Consider the following 9,881-nt stretch of genomic DNA (forward strand, 5'->3'; position numbering starts at 1 on the left):
ATATTTATGCATATGTATACATATATATACATACAAACATGCACACACATATATCTGTCAAAGTCTCTCAACTGGTCAAATTAACACCATCACTAAAATGGAGTGTGAGTTATTGGGACATTTCAAGTTTCTCTATATTTATATTTCGTCTAAAAATGAAACAAAAATATGTAGATTGTCACTGGTGCCCTCAAACTGAATATCAAATGGCCCCTTGTGAGGCAAAGCAGGAGGACAACCTGCAGGCAGATGGCTGTCCCTGATGCAAAGGGTTGGCAATTGGCTTCTCTCATCAAGCCTCTTCAAATATCATGATAGCCTGCTTATGTGGATGTAAGGACAGTATTATTTCAGACAGCAGAATCATGGATTTTTTTTTCTATTGAGATGAGGAGTGACCATGGAAATATCTTGAAATAACTAGACTTTCACTGGTTGCCTTATAGAAAAGTTGAGTAGATTTGTCAAACTTAAAGAATTCTACATTTTTCTTTTACAAGAAAGAAGTGCTTTTCATTTTCAGGCCTCTGCTATGATGAGAAATGTTACCAAGCAGATATTTTTGAATAAACAAACATACTTCATTTGTCCTCTAGAGGTAAAGGTGTCATTTTAACATGTAAGAAAGTCTTTCTGAAGAACAACAGGTATATAAAAAGAACATTTTAGAAATGGTTTGAATTTTTCATCTGTTGGTACAAACAATATAAATGTGCTACATGTCAGCACTCTTTAAGAAGTTGGCAACATAATTTTCTAAACTGTATTAAGATTTTTCCAAGCAAGGAATTTAATGGACTTTGAGTCCATTTGTTAAGAGTACAAACAGTCTAAGAACAGTGAAAGATTACTTAGTAAGAACAACCAATAGACGTCAATACAGTTAAAAATTTCCTAGCCAAATTTCAACAAAATTTGCATAATTTGTAAACAAGAATGAAAAATAAGTGATCATGATTTACTGATTTTGGTCAGTGATGCATTCTTACATCTTTGTGGGACTTGACAAAGGGAACTATATCAGTCAGACAACCTTCAAATTAAGATTTGAACTATTCTGCCTTAGGATCAGAATTGCTTTTGTCTTGATAGATTTAACAAAGATTTACTTACCTCTTTTTCTTGTTAAAGCATGTTAATTCTTTTTTATGAAAGTAAAATATTTTTGCATTGTTATAAAACATAATTAATAAATAGATAAATAATAACATACATAATGAATTTATTGATGAGTTAGTGTCCCCCTGATCCAATCACCTTCTGAAAGCCACACCGCTGAACACACAAGACTTTTGGGGGACATTTTAGATCTACACATATATCAAGGAAAATTGTATTTTATAAACTGAATCTAATTACATTTGTCTACCAGATTAGAAACCAAAACCTTAAATCTGTCCTGAGGTAGCAGAAGCCCTAAAATTTGGCCCAGGTCAATACCATAGATTGTACCCCAGGACCCACCCTATGGTAGAGGAGCCATTTTTCAGAAAAATGAATGAAAGTTGCTCTATTTTTGGATGGACTCTTTTCAATGGCTCCCTGAGCTGGCTGGACTGACCCTAACTTTAATTGTCCCACCCAGTTTACCATAGTCTCTGGCTACATTCTTCCCTGTCCACATGGGCTAAAAAGTTGCCTACTACTCTTCCATTACACAGGTAAACCAAAGGTCAACAGAGGAGTCATGAATAATTAATGTAATTTCCCATTACTCTAGGGGAAAGTTTATCTGGAAGCTCAAAAATTGAATCAGAGCTCTGAGAACGTGAAAGTTGTACCAGCTTTCCATTACTGTAGCAAAATACATGATAATCAACTCAGAAGGAGGAAAGATTATTTTGACTCATAGTTTCAAAAGGTTTGGCCCTGATGGATTGGTCTCATCACTGTGGCAAGGCCACATATCATGACCAGAGCACATGATGAAATTATTTACCTCATGACTACACTGCAAAAGAAAGAATGAAGAGGAGTCTGTGGTCCCACAATCCTCTTCAAGGGCACACCCCATAATGACATGACCTCTCCATGAGGCTCACCTCTCAAAGCTTCTACCACCCCAGACAATGCCTTGCTGGACCAAGCTTTTACGAGATGAGTCACTGGGGGACATCCCAGACCCAGACTATAGCAAAAGAAAACAGTAATATCATCTGGAATCATCCCAGAGACCAAGCCCCTCACTCTAGTATCTTGTGATGAGGCCTGATGAGAGCAGGTGCTCATCTCTGAAGACAGTTGGTGAAATTGACCTTTTACACAGAAAATTCCTTTCCCTCCAAAGTGAGTTTAAAATGGTGTTTGATTGTCTCCTTGTAGTTCTTAGATAAAGTGCCTGGGTACTCAGGACCTCTTAGAGTAGTTTAAACTTCTCTGTTGGGCCAGGGATTTATCTGCCTTGCAAGTGCAAGGACTTCAGTTTGATCACTGGTACCAAAAGAACTTCTCCTCTGTAAATGACTTGTGTCATCTCTTGCTGTAAGATTCTTCCTCCCAAGGCCTGGATACACCCGCCCCCACACACTTATTCCCCACCACTTTTATTTGTGTCTTCTCCACTTCTTTCTCTAAACTCAGGAGAACATTAGGTTAAAATGAAAATTTTCTTGGTGATGGTGGCAAGTGATTTAAAAGCTTCAATTTTTTTTTCTCTTTTATAGCTAGGGATATAGTTTGCTGGCCATGCATAAGGCCCTGTGTTTGTTCCCCAGAATTGCAACAAATGAATAAATAAGTGAGCGAGCAAGGGAATAAATATCAAGTTCACAGAGAATAATCTAAAAGGATAGAAGTTAGAAGAGTAGTTACGTCTGGAGGTAGTAAGGTACTGTCTACAAGGAGGAAGAGGGAGAAGTTTCAAGATAAGGAATGTGACTTGATCTGGGTAGTGATAATATGGATGTACACATATGAAAAGATTCAATGAGCTAAACAAAAATATTGTGTATCTCATAATATAAAAACTGTATGTCAAATGTAACAGGACAGTAAAAATATGTTAAGATGTGCTCTTCAGGATTTGTGTGTTCATAAATCAGTAAGGTGCTCAGACTAGAGGGATCCCAGACTCACCAGAGTGGTCATGAGCTGAGCGGACACACTTTGCCTCCTGCTAGAAAAACCTCCTAACAAGATTTGCTCAGCTCCATGGGAATCACAGGATAGATTGAGCCAGGACTGTCCCTGAGAAGAGCCCGACCATTTAGTGTGATGTTGGCTGTTGGTTTATCATAGATAGCCTTTATCAAGTTGAGATAAAGACCATCTATTACAATTTTCTGTAGGATTTTTATCATGAATGTGTGTTGAATTTTGTCAAATGCTTTTTCTGCATCTATCGAAAGCATCATATGGTTTTTGTCCTTGACTCTGTTAATATAGTGTATTACATGTATTGACTTAATGTATGTTGAACGATCTTTGCATCCCTGGAATAAATCTGACTTGGTCAGGATATATGATCTTCTTGATGACCCTCTCTGTTCTGTTTGCCAGTATTTTATTCAGGATTTTTGCATCAATGTTAAATATGGAGATTGGCCTGTAGTTCTCTTTTTTGGTTGGGTCTTTCCCTGGTTTTCAAATCAAAGTAACACTTGCTTCCAGGAATGAATTAGGAAGTATTGCTTCCCTTTCAATTTCATTGAAAAGTTTAAAGGGTAGTGACAATAGTTCTTCTCTAAATGTCTTGTAGAATTCAGCAGTGAAGCCATTAGGACCCAGGCTTTTCTTTGTTGATAAATTTTTGTTTTCAATTTCACTGATTATCCTTAGGGTTTTTGTTTTTGTTTTTTCCTACCAGGTATCAAATTTGGGACCTTGTGCTTATGAGGCAGGCAGCAGCACCACTAAGTTAAATCCCTGGCCCTCAAATTCACTGACTGTAATTGCGGAGTTTAGATGTTTTGTATCTTCTTTATTCAATTTTAGTAATTCATATGTATTTAGAAATTTGTCTATTTATTCTGTGTTTTCCATTTTATTAGAGTACAGGTTCTTGAAGTAGGTATCGATGCTCTGGATTTCTGCTGGATCTGTTGTGACTTCACCTTTTTCATTCCTAATTGCACGAATTTGAACCTTTTCTTTCCTTTTTTTGATAAGGTTGGCCAAAGGTTTATTGATTTTATTTATTCAACTCTTCAATTTGATGATTTTTTGTATCATTCACTTAGTCTACATTTCATTGATTTCTGCTCTGATCTTTATAATTTCCTCCACTGTATGGCCTTTGGTTTTGTCATACTCTTCTTTTTCTAGGCGCTTAAGATTCACCATTAAGTTGTTCATTTGAACTCACTCTGTTTTCCTAGTGTGAGCATACGTTGCTATAAACTTCCCATATATAACTGCTTTGTCTTTGACTCTATTAATATAGTGTATTCTATTTATTTATTTATGTACATTGAACCATCCTTGAGACCCTAGGATAAATCTGACTTGGTCAGGGTGTATGATCTTCTTGATGACCCCCTGTGTTCTGTTTGCCAGTATCTTATTGTGGATTTTTGCATCTATGTTCTTTAGGGAGATTGGCCTGAAATTCTCCTTGTTAGTTGGGTCTTGTCCTGGTTTTGGAATCAAAGTAACACTTGTTTCTAGGAATGAATTTTGAAGTAGTGCTTCCATTTCAATTTTATGGAAGAGTTTAAAGAGTAGTGGAAATAGTTCTTCTCTAAATGTCCTGTAGAATTCAGCAGTGAAGCCATCAGGACCTGGGCTTTATTTCATTGGTACATTTTTAATTACATTTTCAATTTCACTGAATGTAATTGTGGTGTTTAGAATTTTTATATCTTCTTCATTCAAATTGGTAATTTATAAGTATCTAGGAATCTGTCCATTACTTCTGTATTTTCCATTTTATTAGAGTACAGGTTTTTGAAGTAGGTATTGATGATCCTCTGGATTTCTGCTGGATCTGTTATGACTTCACCTTTTTGATTCCTAATTGCATGAATTTGAGCCTTTTCTTTCCTTTTGTGATAAGGTTGGCTAAGGGTTTATCGATTTTATTGATTCTTTCAAAAAACCAGCTCTTCAATTTGTTGATTTTTTTCTTTCATTCTCTTAGTCTCCATTGCACTAATTTCTACTCTGATCTTTATAATTTCCTCCCTTTTACAACCTTTTGGTTTGTATTTCTCTTCTTTTTCTAGGAGCTCAAGATTAAGCTTTAGGTTGTTTATTTGAGTGTACTCTGATTTCTTAGTATGGGCATTTACTGCTAGGAATTTCCCTCAAAGAACTGCTCTCATTGTGTCCCATAGATTCCTGTATGTTGTATTGGCATTATCCTTAGTGGTAGAAACTGTCTAATTTCTTCTTTAATTTCCCCTATGACCCAGTGGTTGTTCATCAGGGTGTTATTCAATTTCCATGTGATTGTAAAGTTCTTGCGGTTTCTTATACTATTGATCTCCAGTTTAATTGCACTATGGTCTGATAATATACAGAGGATAACTTTAATTCATTTGCATTTACTTTAAGCATGTTCTATCTATGAGCCAGCATGTGGCCTATTTTGGAGAATGACCTGTGTGCAGCCAAAAATAATGTGTATTCTGATTTTGTGGGGTGGAACACTCTGTAGACATCCATTAAGTCCATTTGTTCAAAGACTTGGTTCAGTTCTGTTATTTTGTTGTTGATTTTTTGTCTAGATGATATGTCTATTTGTTACAGTGGAGTATTGAGATCCTCCACTACAATTGTATTAGTGCTTATTTGGTTTTCCATATCCATTAATATTTATTTTGTATAGTTGAGGGCATTAGTATTTGGTGCATTTATATTTATTATTGTTATTTCTTCCCATGGATTGTTCCCTTTACAAAGATGTAGTGGCCCTCTGTCTCTCTTAGTGAGTTTTCATTTGAAATATATTCTGTCTGAAAATAAGATAGCTACCCCTGCTCTTTTCTAGGCTCCTGTTTCATGGAGAATGGTTTTCTATCCTTTTACTCTCAGTCTATGAATTTCTTTGTGGATTAAATGGGTTTCTTGTATACAGCATTATTGTTGGACTTTGCTTCTTAACCCATTCTGCCAGTTTTTTTAAATTGATGAATTGAGACCATTAACATTGATGATTATAACTACTATGTATTGACTTTTCATTGTCATGTTGCTTTTCTGTTGTTGCCTCTTTTATTTTTTTCCCCTCTCCATTTAATTTCTTGCCTTGCCTAGTATATTTGCTATGTTGGCCCTTGTGGAGTTATGGCCTTCTTCATCTTTTTCCAGGATATTGTTTAGAATTGTTTGGGGTGCCAGTTTTGTGTTCATGAAATTTCTCAGGTGTTGTCATTTACGTATCTTATTTCCCCGTCAATTTTGAAAGATAGTTTTGCAGGATACATCAGTATAGGTTGGAGGTTGTTTTCTTTCAGGTATTGAAGTACCTCACTCCAGGCTCTCCTTGACTTCAGAGTTTGTGTTGAAAAGTCTGCTGTGATTCTGATGGGCTTTCCTTTGTATGTGATTTGTTTCTTTTCTCTAACTGCTTGTAGAATTTTGTTCTTCTGTTGGGTTTCCGAGATTTTGACTATCATATGTCTATATGTAGATTTGTTTTGATCATGGCTAGTTGGAATCCTGTCTGCCTCACTTATCTGTATGTCACATTATTTTGCTCTGTTTGCGAAGCTTTCTGTCATTAATTCTGTGAACATTTTTAAAATGTCATTGTACTTTCTTCTGCTTTTTTGTGAACTCCTATCAGTTTTATACTATTCTTCTTTGTGTCATCTAGGAGCTGTTGGATTGATTTCTCATACTCCCTTACTATTTTTAAGAGGTCTCTGTTTTTATGGTAACTGAGTGCCGTCCTATCCTGTGTTCTATATCTGATATTCTGTCTTCAAACTGGCTCCATCTGCTGCAAATGCTTTTAAAAGAGTTTTGTTTTGTTTGTTTGTTTGTTTTAATCTACTGGCTATCTATTTGAATCTATTTCATGGATTCTACTTCTTTACTATGCTGAACATTCATGTTTTCCATTTCTTTCCTATGCTAAAAATTCATGGCTTCTGTCCTGGTCCTGAACTCATCTATTTTCTTTTCTGCTTCTTTTGTAGTCTCTTATCATGTTTTTTCCTCTGTTCACCTCTTTAGTTATCAGAGAAATTATTTCTGTTTGAAATTTTCTAGAGCCTCGTTCATTTGATTTTTTACTTCCTGTGCTATCAGTTCAGGGTGTTCAGGTGGTTGATTATCAGTTTTCCACCTTGTTACCCCTAGAATTTTCCATTGGTAACTTAGTAGACTGGGTTTGAGCCTTGCTTAATTGTTTTCTCATTTCTGTTTTTGTTGGTACAGTCCTTGTTTTAATTCCTGGGTTGTGACTTTGATATTGATTATTGTAATTATATCCCAGAAAAAATCACTGCTATCAAGAAATCAACCAATAATAAATGCTGTCAGGGTTTGGGGGATAAAGGAACCTTTCTCCTTTGTTGGTGGGAGTGCAGACTGTTATAACCACTGAGGAAATCAATATGTAGCTACCTCAAACAACTAGGATTGAAAGTCCCATTTGACCCAGCTATTCCTCTGCTGGCTATCTTCCCAAAAGAATTAAAAAATCATACCATAGTGATATATGCACACCCATGTTTATAGTGGCACAGTTTGTAGTAGCTAAAACTTGGAAACAGCCCAATTGCCCATCAACTGGAGACTGGATAAAGAAGATGTGGTTTATTTTTTATAAAATGGAGTACTACTCATCATAGAGAATGAGATACTAGAGATATTTTTAGCTAAGTGGAAGCACATTGAGGCCATACCCTTAAGTGAAATTAATAGGACACACTATGTAAATACCAAACAGTTTCTCTGGTATGAAGAACTAAAAGTGTACATAAGAATCAAAATATATAATTAATATTGTGTAATAGGAAGAAAAGGTCTAAAGGAGTAAGGGACATGGGAGGGGTAGGGGAAAGGTAAGAAGGAAAAAGAAAAAACATGAGAAAGGCAAAAAAAATGGAAACAAAGTCTTTGTAAATAGGGAATGGTGGATTAGGCAAAGGGAGGACAGGGAATGGGGAAAAATTAAGAACCAAGATACATCATGTAAAGGTACAAGATCCCAATGATAAATTAACTGTATTGTAGACCTAAAATGTACCAATAAGCTTAATTAAAAAAAGAAAAGAAAAAAAGGAGAGCCTGAAATTTTAAAAGTTCACATTGAATGCTAATCTAGGCTGGCTATAATGCTGAGCACTTTAAGTACAATATCTTATTTGATCCCCCAAATAACACCATGATGGGGGATTGTTATCTCCATTTGTGCAGAGAAGGAACCTGAGCTGCTGAGGCCTGGGAGTTTCTAGGTAACAGAGTTCAATCAGTAGCAAGCTCTGTGCTTGCTACACAGTTCTACATCTGAGCTTCTCAATTATAATTTCCTTGCAGACAATTCTCCCCACCCACCCCACCCCAACATGTACATTTCTCTTTGTTAGTAGCATTTCATTCTGTGCTCCATGTCATGACAACAGAGAAGTGGCACTGACTGACTGAAAGGATGACTGAGGACTTAGGCAATAAGGAGGACTTCTCATCAATAAAGAAAAGTGGAATAAAGATTAATCTCTATTTGCATCTCTAAAAGGTGAGCTTTCCTGCCTATGCCTTTGTGGCTTCCCTCCAGATCTGTCCACAAGCCTTGAGGCCAGTACCGAAGCATCACCCACTCAGCACTTCTGACCTCTAGAGAGTGGTGCTTTGACTTTACAAAGGCCTTGGTGAGGAGGGAAGGATTGACATTGATTTCCCAGGGTAGTCCACACAGGTGACTTTAGGTGGTTTCTCTTCCACACATAGGTCCCACTGGTGTTTGCAGTCAAGCACAGGCTTCAGCAATACACGTGTGGTTCTCCCAGGGAATAACTAGAATGCTGTGATTGTTGGGGGACTAGGGCTTATTGGCATGTTCAGTATTCCATGTTTTTTACATCTGAGAACCTACCCTGTATCCTGCCTCTTGATAAACTCAAGTGATTATATAGTCATGTCACCTTCCAAGCCTCCATTTTTAAAATGAAGATTCTGACCACAATAACCACAGTAACAAAAATACTAATAGTCCTAATTAGATTCATTTTTGTACCAGGCACTGTGTTGAGCACTTATCATGCTTGGATTCAATTTAATTTTTAGGATAGTGCTATGAAGTCAGAACTGCTATTATTCCCTATTCATGCATTAATAAACTGAGACACAGACCCATGATCCATTGCCCAGCATGGATTTTAGTTAGGTTTGCCTGATCCACAGCCTAAGCTCTTAACCTTCATGACTCTTAATCCCACTTCAAATTGTTGCTGTGAGGCATTTATAAACTCTGTGTGACAGCACTTTGTAAACCGAAAGCAAAAATAAAATATTAATACCATTACTCCCATTATTCTAACTACATGAAAGGAGAATTAGAAATAAGAGATATAACCCATGTCCCTAAAACATTTGTAACCTAGAAGATTATATGATAAGAAAAGGACTTCTCAATAATATAAACAAAAAATGTCCTACTGTGTCAAGCATACAGCAAACTAAAATGGCAGAGAGAAGTATCTATGGGCCCAGAGAATTCTGGATTTCTAGAATGCAGAGCCCAATGCTGACATTGGTGTGGGAAAATCTCACAGGAGTACTCTGCTATCTAACTAGAGGGTAATAGAAGCATTTCTATATCTGGCATATCTGGGGGAATCTCCAGTTTAGTTTCACAGGTACCTGAGGTTGGAGCTGAGGGTGCAGGAGGCCAGAGCTAAAGGAGAACACATTTGCCTCTGAGGTCCTAGTTGGATTTGCAACACTCTAATAAGCCACCGAGGGTATCTGATGAGACATGATATGATTCACAT

Source organism: Fukomys damarensis, unplaced genomic scaffold, assembly GCF_012274545.1.
Source record: "Fukomys damarensis isolate Sample0158 unplaced genomic scaffold, DMR_v1.0_HiC HiC_scaffold_35, whole genome shotgun sequence".
NCBI classification, from domain to species: Eukaryota; Metazoa; Chordata; class Mammalia; order Rodentia; family Bathyergidae; genus Fukomys; species Fukomys damarensis.